Here is a 14,850-nt window from a genome sequence, read left to right as displayed (position 1 = left end):
TAAGAAAGTTGTGTTTAAATCGGTTATATAATTCTTCGTTCATTTTATCAAAAATGGTTAATTTGGCTCTAAGCAGTTTGGGACTTACATCTGACGTCATCAGTACCCTAGGCGTCGAACAACGTAAACCCAACTAACCTAAGGCCATCACACACATCCATGCCCGGATCAGGATTCGAACCTCCGCCTGTAGCAGCAGCGTGCCTCCGGACTGAAGCCCTAGAACTGCTGGGTCACAGAGGCCGGGTCATTTTCTCACTTCACATCAAATAGTCCTATCAGAACTGAACATTACTAACACGATACTATACACTGCAATCACAGTCTTTCAATATATGTTTCGTGTCTCAAGTTCGTCATTTCACAACACACTGCTCAATAAAAATGCAAATGTCGTGTGGCTAGAGCCTCCCGTCGAGTAGACCGTTCGCCGGGTGCAAGTGTTTCTATTTGATGCCAGTTCGGCGACTTGCGCGTCTATGGGGATGAAATGATGATGATTAGGACAACACAAAACCCAGTCCCTGAGCGGAGAAAATCTCCAAGTCAGCCGGGAATCGAACCCGGGCCCTGCTAATTGACGTTCTGCCGCGCTCACCACTCAGCTGCCGAAGACGGACACATTGCTCAGTAATACTCAGTAATTCAAATTAACTTACATGTTCTTAGATCACAAATGAAACGTCACTCCAATCGTTTTGACACATGGCAACTGAGTCGATACAGACAAGAAAGTTAACTGTGTAAATAGTTACATGAATATTGTTATGTTTCCATGTCTGTACCAGTGTTTTGTGACTGTGTTTTTACGTGTGTGTGTAAAATCACGTCATCCATCAGGGGCTACAGCAGAACAGAGATCAGCGACGTGTATGTAGGTTAGGCGGAAGTACTTGACTAGAATTGAATTACTTTCGCGAGGAATAATTTCGTTAGTGTTCATCGACAGTGACCTCTGTCCAGTGATACTCAAGTCTGTCTCAGTATTACTACAGTGTGTAAATTAGTATTACTTATGTTGTCAGAGCCATTTAGCTCGAGAGCTCCCCATACAGTCCCACATTTTTAAAGCCACGGAGGAAGACGTTGGGGCCGTGGATTTGCATCAGATGATGATGTTCAGCCCTCAGTATAATTAGAATACCTTACCCAAATATTTACATATTATTACAACGAGAAAAATGATAAATGTTGAAAACATTTTAAACTGGACGTGGCAGTAAAAAAACCGACCGAACGGTTGTGTCATTTTATTAGTGAAAAATGCAACAATTTTGTGAAAGGACATAGTTTTCTTTGTAGTGCCAGCCTGGCGTGGCAGTTGAAGCTAGCAAATCAAAAGGCGAACTTTTAAATTTTACGTTAAAAAAAACGTTCACACAGGAGAATCGTACAAACGTACCTTCACTTGACCGTGTTACACTGGATTCCGTATAGATTTCCGGAAAGCATTTCACCCAGTGCTCATTGCTGATTGTTAACGAGGAGCGGCCCACGGAGTGTGATAGGACCGCTGTTGCTCCCTATATACATGAATCGTTTGGCGGACAGGATGGCCAGCAATCTATGGGAGTTTCCTCATGTTGCCTTGCTATATGGTAAGGTGTCGAAGTTAAATGTCTGTAGGAAGATACCATACGGCTCAGACGAAATTTCCACTTTGTGAGACGTATGGCAGCAAGTCCTAAATGTGGAAAGATGTAAGTTAATGCGAATGAGTAGCAGTATCAAGCGTGTAATGTTCGAATACATTATTACTAATGTCCAGCTTGAAACAGTCAAGTCGTTTAAATACCTGGGCAGAGCGATATATGATGTGAGAACTGTGGTGGGGAAGGCGAATCGTCGACTCGGTTTTTTGGGAGAGTTTTGGAAGGATCGACTCACGTGTAAACGATACCGCGTATAGGGCGTTGGTTCGATCTAATCTAGAGTACTACTCGAGAGTCTGGAAATCGTACCAGGTCGGACTGAAGAAAGATCTTGAAATATTTCAGTGGAGGGCTATTAAATTGGTTACCGGTAGGTTCGAACACACGTAATTGCTAATGAGATGCCTTAGGAACTCAAATGAGTATCCCTGAATGGATTTTCTAGAACTGCTATTGAGAAAATTTAGAGAACAGACATTTAAGCTTACTGCCGAACGATTCTACTGCCGACAACATACACTGCTGGCCACCGTAAATGCAACACCAAGAAAGACAAGAGGTAGCACAACAAAATTTATTTTGTAGATAACATGTTGACCAAGTATCAAATGATTACGTTTACAGACGTCTGTGACATGTGGTTCCTGCCAGAATCAGTAGCCAGAGTAGCCGCCATTGTTGGAGATCACCGCTGCCACACGTCTCGGCATTGAGTCAAAGAGACGTTGGATGTGTTCCTGGGGTACAGCAGCCCAAGCAGCTTCCACACGTTGCCAAAGATCATCTGGTGTGGCAGCTGGGTATGTAATCTGGGTCACTCGTTGAGCAACCATGGACCACATGTTTTCTATCGGCGAAAGATCCGGAGGGCGAGCTGGCCAGGGAAGCAATTCAATCTGGTTATTGACGAAGAACCTTTGGACAATGCGTGCCACGTGTGGTCGCCCATTATCCTGTTGAAATATGGCTGTGGCCGAGCCCTGAAGGTAAGGAAGGACAACTGGCTCCAGCACCTCGGATATGTAGCGCCGGCTATTTAAAGTACCGGCAATGCGTACTAGAGGCGTGCGAGAGTAATACCCAATACCGCCCCATACCATAATACCCGGTGCAAGACCAGTGTGGCGGTGCATAATGCAGCTGTCCAGCATCTTCTCTCCACGGTGTCTCCACACTCGAATCCGACCATCGTGGTGCTGCAGACAGAAGCGTGCCTCGTCAGTAAAGACAACGTTATTCCATTCTGCCGTCCACATCCGTCTGTCATCACACCATTGGCGACGGAGGCGTCTGTGGTTCTGCGTCAATGGTAGACGAAGCAATGGACGTCTTGCGGACAGACCACTCTGCTGTAAACGGCGTCGAATGGTACGCGCAGACACTGGATGATGCGTTACAGACGCATTGTGCTGTGCTATGGTTCGGGATGTCACTGAGCGATCCGTCACTGCCATGCGCACAATTTGCGTATCAGTACGTGCAGTGGTGCACCGAGGTGAATGCGATCGACCACGTCGGTCCGTCGTACCATCCTGCATCCAACGGTCACATATCCACATTACAGTTGTTTGGTTTCGTCCAACACGACTAGCGATTTCTCTGTATGATAATCCACAATCTCGGTAAGCCACTATCCATCTTCTGTCGAACTCGGATACTTGATCAAACGATGTTCGCTGTTGTCTACGAGGCATAACTGATCGTCTTGTGAAACAACCACAAGGTAAACACACGTGCCGAACGTACACTCGTCGAAATCGCCAAGCCTTAAATGGCGCTATGAGGTGGCGCCACAGGCGTGCGTGATGTGCGTCTGCGCTGAAATTCTAATCAGTTGCATATCTCATCGCTGCAAACCCATGGTGTAAATTTCACTTGATTCGGATGCTTCCTTCAGGGTGTTGCAATTACGGTGGCCAGCAGTGTACATAGCGCTTGAGGACCAGGAAGATAACATACGAGAAATTTGTTCTCATACTGATTCATATAAACATTAATTTTTCCCTCGCTCTATTTTCGAGTAGGTCACATAAGGAAATAGCTAGTTGCGGAAAAGGGTGCCCTCCGGAATGAACGGTACGGTGGCTTGTGGAGTATCTATGTAGATGTAGATGTAAAGAGTTGAAGCTGATAAAGAAATTTCGGAACACGTTAGGTAATCTCATACACGAAACTTCCTGGCAGATTAAAACTGTGTGGTACGCAGGAGAGCTTCTGTGAAGTTTGGAAAGTAGGAGACGAGGTACTGCCGGAAGTAAAGCTGTGAGGGCGGGCTATGAGTCGTGTTTGGGTAGCTCAGTTGACACCGGCACGGTAGCTCAGGGTGTTCGGTCAGAGAGCTGGTTCGACTCTGTAATAAAAAAACTGAGTGAAAGGATGAACAACGAACTTAAACGGATGTCATGTGACGTGCGCAACGACAAAACACAACGATAAAAAATAAATAAAATGGTATAGCACTTACCCGCGAAAGGCTAAGGTCCCGAGTTCGGGTCTCGGTCCGGCACACAGTTTTAATCTGTCAGGAAGCTTCATATTAGCGCACACACCGCTGTAGAATGAAAATCTCATTCTGTAATCTCATACATATTCGATATTACATGCTTTGATAAAATATTTAGAAGATACAATAAAACCGTGCTTACTCGAAAAGAAAGTGTAAAAAGACATATTATTATTCCCATCAGCAGCTGTTAATTTCGTGGTTTAAATGTGTTTGATAAAACTTCGTTCATTTTTTTTCCAATTCCGATAAACGATATTATCAATTCTGAACTGTACTAAAATGAACCCATAATCATAAGATAAATACTTCAGGCCACATGTTTCTCATTTTACGTGAGATTACTGAATAATTTCCAATAATTCATATTAATTTGCACTTGCTCATCTCTACACATGAAAAGTCACGCTAATTGAATTGACACACTGCAATTCATTCGGAAAATAAAAATATTTTATGTGTCTAAATATTTAAATTAATATTGTTAAGAATGTTTATTTGAATTTATTTAATGTGATTTTGTGTGTTTGATTGAGTGTGTAATGAAATCATCTCTCTTTGGCAATCGGAGTTAACTCTAGTCGCTTGTATTTTAGAAACATATATTTGTCTAGTAGGGAATAATTTAGCTGAAAGTGAAGTAGCTTCGAAGGAAGTATTTCGTTAGTGTTCGTGGACAGTGGTCTCTGTCCGGTGATACTCAATCGTGCCTCAGTAGTAATACAGTGAGTATTACAATAACATTGGTTTTTATCATTACCAGTTATTCTGATCTGTGGCCATGAGGTTTCCGTACTTTTTGGACCCAGGTGGAACACATCCGTAGCCGTCCATTTGCTTCTGCCAAGAGATACATGCTTTGGTGCCATCATCATTCCTTAGGCAAAACCTTGTCAGTATTTAGTAAGAGGGAAGTGATAAAAGAAATAGGCACTTGAAGCTGGAACGTTTCTGCATAAAGTGGGATAAAGGGGCGAGTCCTGTTATTAGTGATTCGCGCGATAATTTTGTGAAAAGACGCAGTTTTCGCTGTAATAATACTAAAAAGTAATGACAAAAAACAATGAAAGATGTTCAATCTATTAAAGTAATTTCAGAAAAATACAAAAAATTGAAAGGTATTCCAGTTTACACTACAACGAATAACTTTTCCCGCAGTACAGTATTTAAATGCTTATTTCAAATCAGATAGTAGAATCACTCATTATTATTTCCATTAACTGCTTTTAATAAACTTGCTGTTTAAATTTGATTTGTAAAACTTCGTTCATTTCATCATTTAACATCAAATTGTACTATAAAAACTGAGCATTACTAACACAATTCTATACACTGCAACCATAATTTTTCGATGAACATTTCGTATCACAAGTTTGTCCTTTATTTAATGTGATTTTGTCTGTATGATTGTGTGTGTAATGAAATCAACTGTCATGGGCAATCGGAGCTAAGGCTAGTAGCTTGTTTTTTAGAAACATATATTTGTCGAGTAGTGAATTCGTTTGGTGAAAGAGTATGTTGTCCTAGAGGGCGAGTGTGAAACTGAGACAAGAGTATTCTCAGCAGTGCCCCCGGCAAGTGTGATAGGGCCCCTTTTGTTTTCTATATTCCTTTTAAATAAGTTTCAAATAATTCAAATTAATTTATACATTCATGGAACACAGATGAATGCTCACACTAGTTGTGTCGTCGAAACAAAGAAATAACGTATTTAAGTAGTTACAGGAATTTTATTATGGGTCCATAACTGGAACTGTGTTATGTGTTTTTTATGTGCGTGTGTGTTTGTGTGTGTGTGTGTGTGTGTGTGTGTGTCTGTGTGTGAGAACAAGCCATCCGTCATATGCAAAACAGTGACTATGTAGCAGTTTGCATTAATTAAATGAACCCGTTAAAAAAATATACACTATTTGATGAGACAACTACAAGAGGTATTAAACATGGAAACTAATACAAGTACCAGTTAGAAGAAAGACTTAACAATTGAAACTTAAATTTATATGGATGACCTAGAGAATTTCAATAAAATAAACAACTTCATGAATACAGAAAAATAGGAATGTGGGTGAGAAAACAGTGTGGGAATTTATGAAAGACAGATATGATTATGTGAAGTTTAAGAGAGGGGATTGTGTCCTGTCATTAAGGATTGGATCAGGACTGTGAGCTGGATGTTTGTTAATTTCTAGGGCTTCCAGCAGGTTGAGTTTACGGGAGTTGTTTGCTAACTGAAGGACATGGGGCTTTGGCAGGTAGTTGCTACCCTCACTCAGTACATGCGCAGCAAATGCGAAGTCCGAATTCTGTAACCTACAGCTGCATTCGTGTTCAGCCAGCCAAGTTGATACACCTTTGCTGACTGACCAATGTAAAGCTTGTCACCATCAGAAGAGGTAATTTTGTATACCTCGTTGTTGGTTAATAACTGGTTCTTATCTTTGTTATTGAAAATACACGGGGCTCTTGTGTTCTAAAAGTAGTAGGAAAGCCTACACATTCAGGCTTTCAGTGCTTTGGCTGCAATCTGTGATACCTCTCCGAGATATGGTAATGTACACCATTTGTTCCACACATTGGATGGGGAAGCAGATGGGACATAGAGGAGGGGTATAACTTACGGTTTCTTTTTTCCTAGGCAAGATGTGGTTATTAAAGAATGAACTGTAGCCATACCCCGTGGCAATAAATTCTAAGTCTGCTTTAAAATCATCTGTGGGCATGGAGACAGATATGAGACTGTTTACCATTGAGTGAAAAGCTGGATGTTTGTAAGCTATGGGGCGTTGTGAGCAAAAAGTTGTTACAGTGTCTCTATTCTTATACACAGAAATCACCTGCGCCTTTTTGTAGTCGTTTGTGACTTTTTGTTCGCCGAAAAGTAAGGTAGGTAAGGGGTCACTGCCGTAGAGTACTCTTTGTAAAATAGATCTCTGATTCTATTCAATACTGGTGATCTACTTACTTACAAATCTCTCAGTCTTTTTCATTTATCGCTTCCCTCTTGGTAAAAATTGACAAATATATGCCTAATAAAAAAGATGGCAGCACCCAGGCATGTATCTCTTCTTTCGAAATAATGCGACAGTCACGAATGTTTTTGTCCATGGCTCAAAAAGTACGGAAATTACATGGGGACGGATGTGACTATTTGAAAATGGTGGGAAGTAATATATATTGTTGGTACTGACTGTATTAGTACTGACGCAAGCTGGAGTATTACTGGACACAACACTGACACGCTTTTAGCTAATGCAGATCGCATGATCGTACAACCACACACAGACACAAAGTAACGTAAAACAAATTCACACATGGAATCATAGCAATTTTCACCTAGGTATTTAGACTGATGAATTATTTCTCTTCCGTGACATATGCATGTATATTTTTACACGAATAACTGAAAACCATTGAGTAATGTCATGTAAAATGACAAACTCGAGGCATGAAATGTTTATCAAAAGATGATGTGATCATTTTAGTATAGTCCAGATTTGGTAATACGCAGGATCGTTATTGATAAACAGAACGACGAAGCTAATTGGAATTATATCATCATGTTTTTCAGTTCCTTTCAACTAACAAAGAATACATTATTTCGTTTAAATACAGTGTGCAAAGCATTTTACAGCGAGGAAATTACGCGTTTTTGTTTATTTCATATGTTCTGAAATAACTTTATCAGCTTCTTCACGCTACATTGTCCTATATCACAACTCTCTACATCTACTTCAACATCTACATAGATGCGATTCTTGAGTTTCTTAAGAATGTTTGTTAATTTTTAGGGCTTCCAGCAGGTTGCGTTTGCGAGCGTTGTTTGCTAATTGAAGGATATGGGTCTTTGGCAGGTAATTGCGACCTTCACTCAGTACATGCTCAGCAAATGCGGAGACAGAATTCTCCAACCTACAGCTGCATTCGTGTTCAGCCAGCCTAGTTGATATGCCTCTGCTACCTGACCAATGTAAAACTTGTCACAATCAGAAGAAGTAATTTTGTATACCTCACTGTTGGTTAATAACTCGTTCTTATCTTTGTTAATGAAAATACACGGGGCTCTTGTGTTCTTAAAATTGTAGGAAAGCCTACATTTGCCGGCTTTCAGTGTATTGGCTGCAATCTGTATTACCTCTCCGAGATATGGTAATGTACACCATTTGTTGCACACATTGGATGGGGAAACAGATGGGACATAGAGGAAGGGTATAATTTTCCGTTTCTTTTCTCCTAGGGAAGATGCGGTCATTAAGGAATGGACTGTAGCCATATCCTGTGGCTGTGTTCTATTGCATCTAAGTCTGCTTTAAAATCATCTGTGGACATGGAGACAGATATGAGACTGTTTACCATTGAGTGAAATGCTGGATGTTTGTAAGCTATGGGGCGTTGTGAGCAAAAAGTTGTTACAGTGTCTCTAGTGGCAATTTTTCTATAAATTTTTAAATAATGTGTCTGTGTACTGATGTCAAAGGTGACATGTTATAAGTTTATGGATTTGTTGACAACCTCCTTTGTAAACTGAATATTTTTTTGTTCACTGTTTAGGTTTTTCATAAATATGTAGAACTGTCTTGTAGTACCATTCCGCATACACAGGACACCATCCACATATTTAAGCCTGAATTTGATATTTGAACTCAAAGGTTCTTTTTCCACAAAATGTTGTTCGAAATGGTTCATAAATGTTTCAGCCGACAGTGGATTAAAAGGATATCCCATACCTAAGGAACATCAATATTATTCATTTTATCAATGTTATTTAGACTGATCGCTCCCCATACGTTATCCACATTATTAAATATAAGGACGAAGACGTTAGAGGCTGTGGATTTGCTTCGGATGATGAGGTTCAGGCCTGCGTAAAATTATTATTCCTTACTCAAATTTTTACAAATTATTATGACGAGAGATGTGTTATATGTATAACAAATAATGTATAACATATGTTTATAATTAATTATCTTGAGAATGAGAAACTTACGTTCACGAATCAGCACTGTTTTAAAAGCATTGCTCATACGAAACTTAGCTTTCTCATTTCTCACTTAATATACAGCAACCTACGGATGAAGGGCAACAATCATATTCTATGTATGTATATTTCGTAAAGCATTTGACACAGTGCACCACTGTAGATTGTTAACGAATTCACTAGCATCAGGAATCAGTTCACAGATATGTGATACGCTGGAAAACATCTCAAATAATAGAACCCAGTATGTAGTTCTCGACAGCGTGTATTCATCAGACACAAGGATATCGTCAGGAATGCACCAGGATAATCTGATAGGACCACTCTTATTCTCTATATACATAAATGGTTTGGCTGAAAAGTGGGCAGCTATCTGCGGTTTCCTGATGATGCCATGTTCAACGGTAAGGTGGCGAAAGTGAGTAACTGTGGGAAGACGCAAGACGACTTTGACGAAGTTTTCAGTTGGTGTCAGTTATGGCAGCTAGCCCTAAATGTGAAAAATGTGGGTTAGTGCTGATAAGTAGCAAGATTAAACCCGTAATGTTCGGATAGAGTATTACTAGTGTCCTGCTGGACAGAGTCAAGTCGTGTAAATAATTGGGCATAACGCTGCAAAGGGGTATCAGATGGAACGAGCGTGTGGGAACTATGGTAGGGTATGGTCGACTGCGCTTGATGGGGAGAATTGTAGGAAAGAGTGGTCTACATGAGAAGGAGACCCCAATAGAGTGCTGTTGTGACCTCATCTAGAGTACTGCACGAGTGTCGTATCCTACCAGATAAGACTGAAAGAAGACATCGAAACATTTGGGAGGAGGGCTGCTAGATTTGTTACCGGTAGGTTTGAATAACACGTAAGAATTTGTCATGGTTCATTGATAGCGACCTCTATCCAGTGACAGTCAATCGTAGTTCGGTAGTACTACAGTGAGTATTCACACTATTTAAGAGTCTCTCGCCAAGCATAGAGCCCCAAATAAATGCAAAACGTAACAGGTGTCACCAGAATATAAGAAAGGTGAAAGAACGGACCCCCAAAATTACAAACCAACGTCATTAACTTCTTTTTGGTACAGAATCCTTGAACATATTGTTGGTATTTAGGATATCAATTTTCTTGAGACTGAGAAGCTTATGTGCACAGATCTGCATAGTTTTACGAAAGCATCGCTCGTGAGAAATTCAGCTCGCTGTTTTCTCACAAGATATACTGCTAACTATGGATGAAGGGCAACGGTGAAGTTTCATATATCTAGATTTCCGGAAATCATTTGACAAAGCCTCCCTGTACAGGTTGTCAACCGAATAACGAGCGTATGCAATAAGTTCACAGATACGATACTGGCTCGAAAACGTCTTAAATAATAGAACGCAGTTCGTTGTTCTCGACATCGGGTGTTCGTCAGAGACAAGCATATCGACAGGTGTAGCCCACGGAAATGTGACTTCGGTTTATTGGGAGCATTTTGGAAAGAGTGAATCACGTGTAAAGGAAACCGCGCATGGGGCGCTATTTTTACCTACTACTCGAGTTTTCGGGATACCTACTAGATCGGATCGACGGATTACATCGAAGAAATTGCAGCTAATTTTGTTATCGATAGGTTCGTACAACATGTAAGTGTTACGGTGATGTAGCAGAAACTCAAATCGAAATACATGCAGGGAACGCGACGTTCTTTTCAAGAAATGCTGTTGAGAAAGCATTTGAAGCTGACTGCACAACGATTCTACTGCCACCCACATTCAAAGTACATTGCGCCTAAGGACCACGAAGATAAGCTACGAGAACGTAGGTCGCGTATTGATGTATAAAGTAGTCGTTTATCCCTGGCTCTATTTCCGAGTAGGACAGAAAAATAAACTACTAGTATCGGTACAGTGTACCCTTCATCACGCACCGTACAGTAGCTTGAGGAGTATCTATATAGATGTCGAAGTAGATGTAGAGATTTATGATAAAGGACAATGAAGATGTTGAAGCTGATAAATTTATTTCAGAACATATGAGTCAATCTCGAATGTATTTGACATTAAACAAAAACGCGTAATTTTCGCGAAGTAAAATGATACGTCCCAGTATTTAAACGAGACAATGTAATCGTGGTTAGTTGAAAGCAAGTGCAAAACGAGATGATACAATTCCATTGAGCTACTACTAGGAATGCTTCAGTTTAATTGTATTTGATAAAATTTCGTTCTTTTTATCAATTACGTTCATGCGTATTACCAAATTTGGACTATACTAAAATGATCACGTAATCTTTAGATAAACATTTCATGCCCCAAGTTTGGCATTTTACATGAGATTACTCTATCAATTTCAATTATACGTGTAAAATTATACATGCATATGTAGCAAAAGATAACTAATTTATCAATCTAATTACCCACATGAAAATTGCTATGAATCAATATGTGAATTTGTTTTACGTTACTTTGTGTGTATGAGTGTTTGTAAAATAAAACGATCTGCTTTAGCGAAGAGCGAGTCAGTGTTCTGTCCAGTTATACTCAAGTGTACTTAATACAGTCAGTATTCCAATAATATATATTTCGTTTCTATCATTATCTAATAATCCGATCGTCCCCATGTGATTTCCATACTTTTTGAGCCATGGATAAAGGTGTTCGTGACCGTCGCATTATTTCGAAAGAAGAGGTACATGCCTGTGTACAGTCATCTTTAATTAGGCAAATATTTGCCAATTATTACCAAGAGGGAAGTGATAAGAAAAAGACAATTGAACCTTGAAAGTATCTCTATAAAGTGGAACAGAAAGAGCGAATCTCTTTATTAGTGAATGTGCGATAATTTTGTAAAATGAAGCAGTTTTCTCTGTAGTAGTAAAAAAAGTTATGATAAATGGCACTGAATGATGTTGAAGGTGATATAATTATTTCAGAAAAATAGCAGAAAATTCAAACGTATTAGATTTTACGCTTAAACGTATAACGTTTCTCGCAGTCACATGGTTTGTACCAGCATTTAAATAATTCAGCGGAATAGTGCTTACTTCAAAGCAAAGAGTAGAATGACACATTACTGTTGCCATCAGCTGCTGTTAAGAAAATTGTTATAATGAGTTCTATAATACTTCGTTCATTTAATGAAAATAGTTCAAATGGCTCTAAGCACTATGGGACTTAGCATCTGAGGTCATCAGTACCCTAGACTTCGCACAACTTAAACCTAACTAACCTAATGCCATCACACACATCCATGCCCGAATCAGGATTGAAACCTGAGACCGTAGCAATACCGTGGCTCCGGCCTGAAGCGACTAGACCCGCTCGGTCACGGGTCACAGCGGCCGGCCCATTTTATCTCTTCACATCAAATAGTACTAACAAGGCTGAACATTACTAACACAATGCTATACACTGCAATCAAAGTCTTTCAATATATGTTTCGTGTCTCAAGTTCGTCATTTTACATCACACTGCTCAATAAAAATGTAAATGTCGTGTGACTAGGGCCTCCCGTCGAGTAGACTGTTCGCCGGGTGCGAGTGCTTCTATTTGATGCCAGTTCGGCAATGATGATGATTAGGGCAACACAACACCCAGTCCCTGAGCGGAGAAAAATCTCCGAGAGAGCCGGGTATCGAACCCGGGTCCTTGGGACTGATGTTCTGCCGTGCTGCCACTCTGCTACCGAACGCGGACACACTGCTCAATAATATTCAATAATTCATATTAACTTATACATTCTTAGATCACAAATGAAACGTCACAACTATGTTGTTGACACATGGCAACTGAGTCGAAACAGACAAGAAACATATCTGTCTAAATAGTTACATGAATATTATTATGGTTCCATATCTGTAACTGTGTTTTTTGATTGTGTTTTTACGTGTGTGTGTCTGAAATCACGTCATCCAGCATGGGCTATAGCAGAAGAGAGATTAGCGACGGGTATGTAGGTTACGCGGAAGTATTTGACTAGAACTGAATTACTTTGGCGAAACAGTTGCAGTTTCGGAGCAATAGCCGACAGGAGTGGCCGAGCGGCTCTAGGCACTACAGTATGGAACCGCGCGACCGCTACGGTTCTAGGTTCGAATCCTGCCTCGGGCATGGCTGTTTGTGGGATGTCCTTAGGTTAGGTTTAAGTAGTTCTAAGTTATAGAGGACTGATGACCTCAGACGTTAAGTCCCGTACTCCTCAGAGCCATTTTCGGAGGAATAATTTCGTTAGTGTTCATCGACAGTGACCTCTTTCCAGTGATACTCAAGTTTGTCTCAGTATTACTGCAGTGTGTATGTTACTATTAGTCTTGTTGTCAGAGCTACTTAGCTCGATCGCTCCCCATACACCTTCCACATTTTTAAAGAAACGGAGGAACACGTTGGGGCTTTGGATTTGCATCGGATGATGAGATTCAGCCCTCAGTACAATTAGAATTCCTTACCCAAATCTTTACATATTATTACGACGAGAAAAATGATAAATGATGATTACATTCTTAAACTGGCCGTGGCAGTATAAAAATTGACCGAAGGGTCGTGTCATTTTATTAGAGATAAATGCAATAATTATGTGAAATAAACGTAGTTTTCTTTGTGTGCCAGTCTGGCGTGGCAGTTGAAGCTAGCAAAGCGAAAGGCAAGCTTTTAAATTTTACGTTCAAAAATATCGTTCAGACAGGAGAATCGTACAAATGTACCTTCGCTTGAATGTCTTACAGACTCACGTATGGACGAAATACAAATAAGTGTCCCTGGCCTAGGGAAACAACAGAGAGACTTGAAAGTAAATAGATCACCAGTATTGGATAGAATCCGAGATCTGTTTTGCCAAGAGTACTCTACGGCATTGACCCCTTACCTACCTTGCATTTTTGGGAATCACTCGCGCAACAAAAACTCACAAGCGACTACAAGAAGGGGCAGGTGATTCCAGTGTATAAGAAGGGTAAAATAACGGAAACGCAAAATTACAGGCCAATACCCCTGAATTCTGTTTGCTGCAAAATCCTTGAACACATTCTCTGTCGAATACAATAAATTTCCTTGAGACTGAGAAGCGTATGTCCACGAATTAGCATGGTTTTAGAAAACATCGCTCGTGCGAAGCGAGGCTTGCCCTACTCTAATATCATATACAGCGTACTATGGGTGAAGAGGGAACAGTGGATTCCACACATATATAGTTTTCCGGACAGCATTTCACCCACTGCTCATTGCTGATTGTTAATGAAGTACGAGTACATGGAATAAGTTCACAGATATGTGAGTGGGTGGGAGGTTTCTTAAATAACAGATTCCAATGTGTTGTACTCGACGCCGAGTGTTCATAAGAGACGCGGGAACTCAGGGTGGGCAGCAACCTATTGGTTTTTCCTCATGTTGCCTTGGTATATGGTAAGGTGTCGAAATTAAATGAATATAGGAAGATACAAAATGACTCTGACGAAATTTCCACTTTGTGTGATGTATGGCAGCTAGTCCTAAATGTGGACAGATGTAAGTTAATGTGAATGAGTAGGAACATCAAGCGTGTAATGTTGGAATACATTATTACTAATGTCCAGCTTGAAACAGTCAAGTCGTTTAAATACCGTGGCAGAGCGATGTATGATGGAAGGAACATGTGAGAACTGTGGTGGGGAAGGCGAATCGTCGACTCGGTTTATTGGGAGAGTTTTGGAAAGATTGACTCACGTGTAAAGGATACCGCGTATAGGTCGTTGGTGCGACCTTATCTAGGG

Source organism: Schistocerca americana, chromosome X (assembly GCF_021461395.2).
Source record: "Schistocerca americana isolate TAMUIC-IGC-003095 chromosome X, iqSchAmer2.1, whole genome shotgun sequence".
In the NCBI taxonomy this organism is placed as follows: domain Eukaryota; kingdom Metazoa; phylum Arthropoda; class Insecta; order Orthoptera; family Acrididae; genus Schistocerca; species Schistocerca americana.
The sequence above is the reverse complement of the archived record's forward strand: the minus strand, read 5'-3'. Positions refer to the sequence as shown.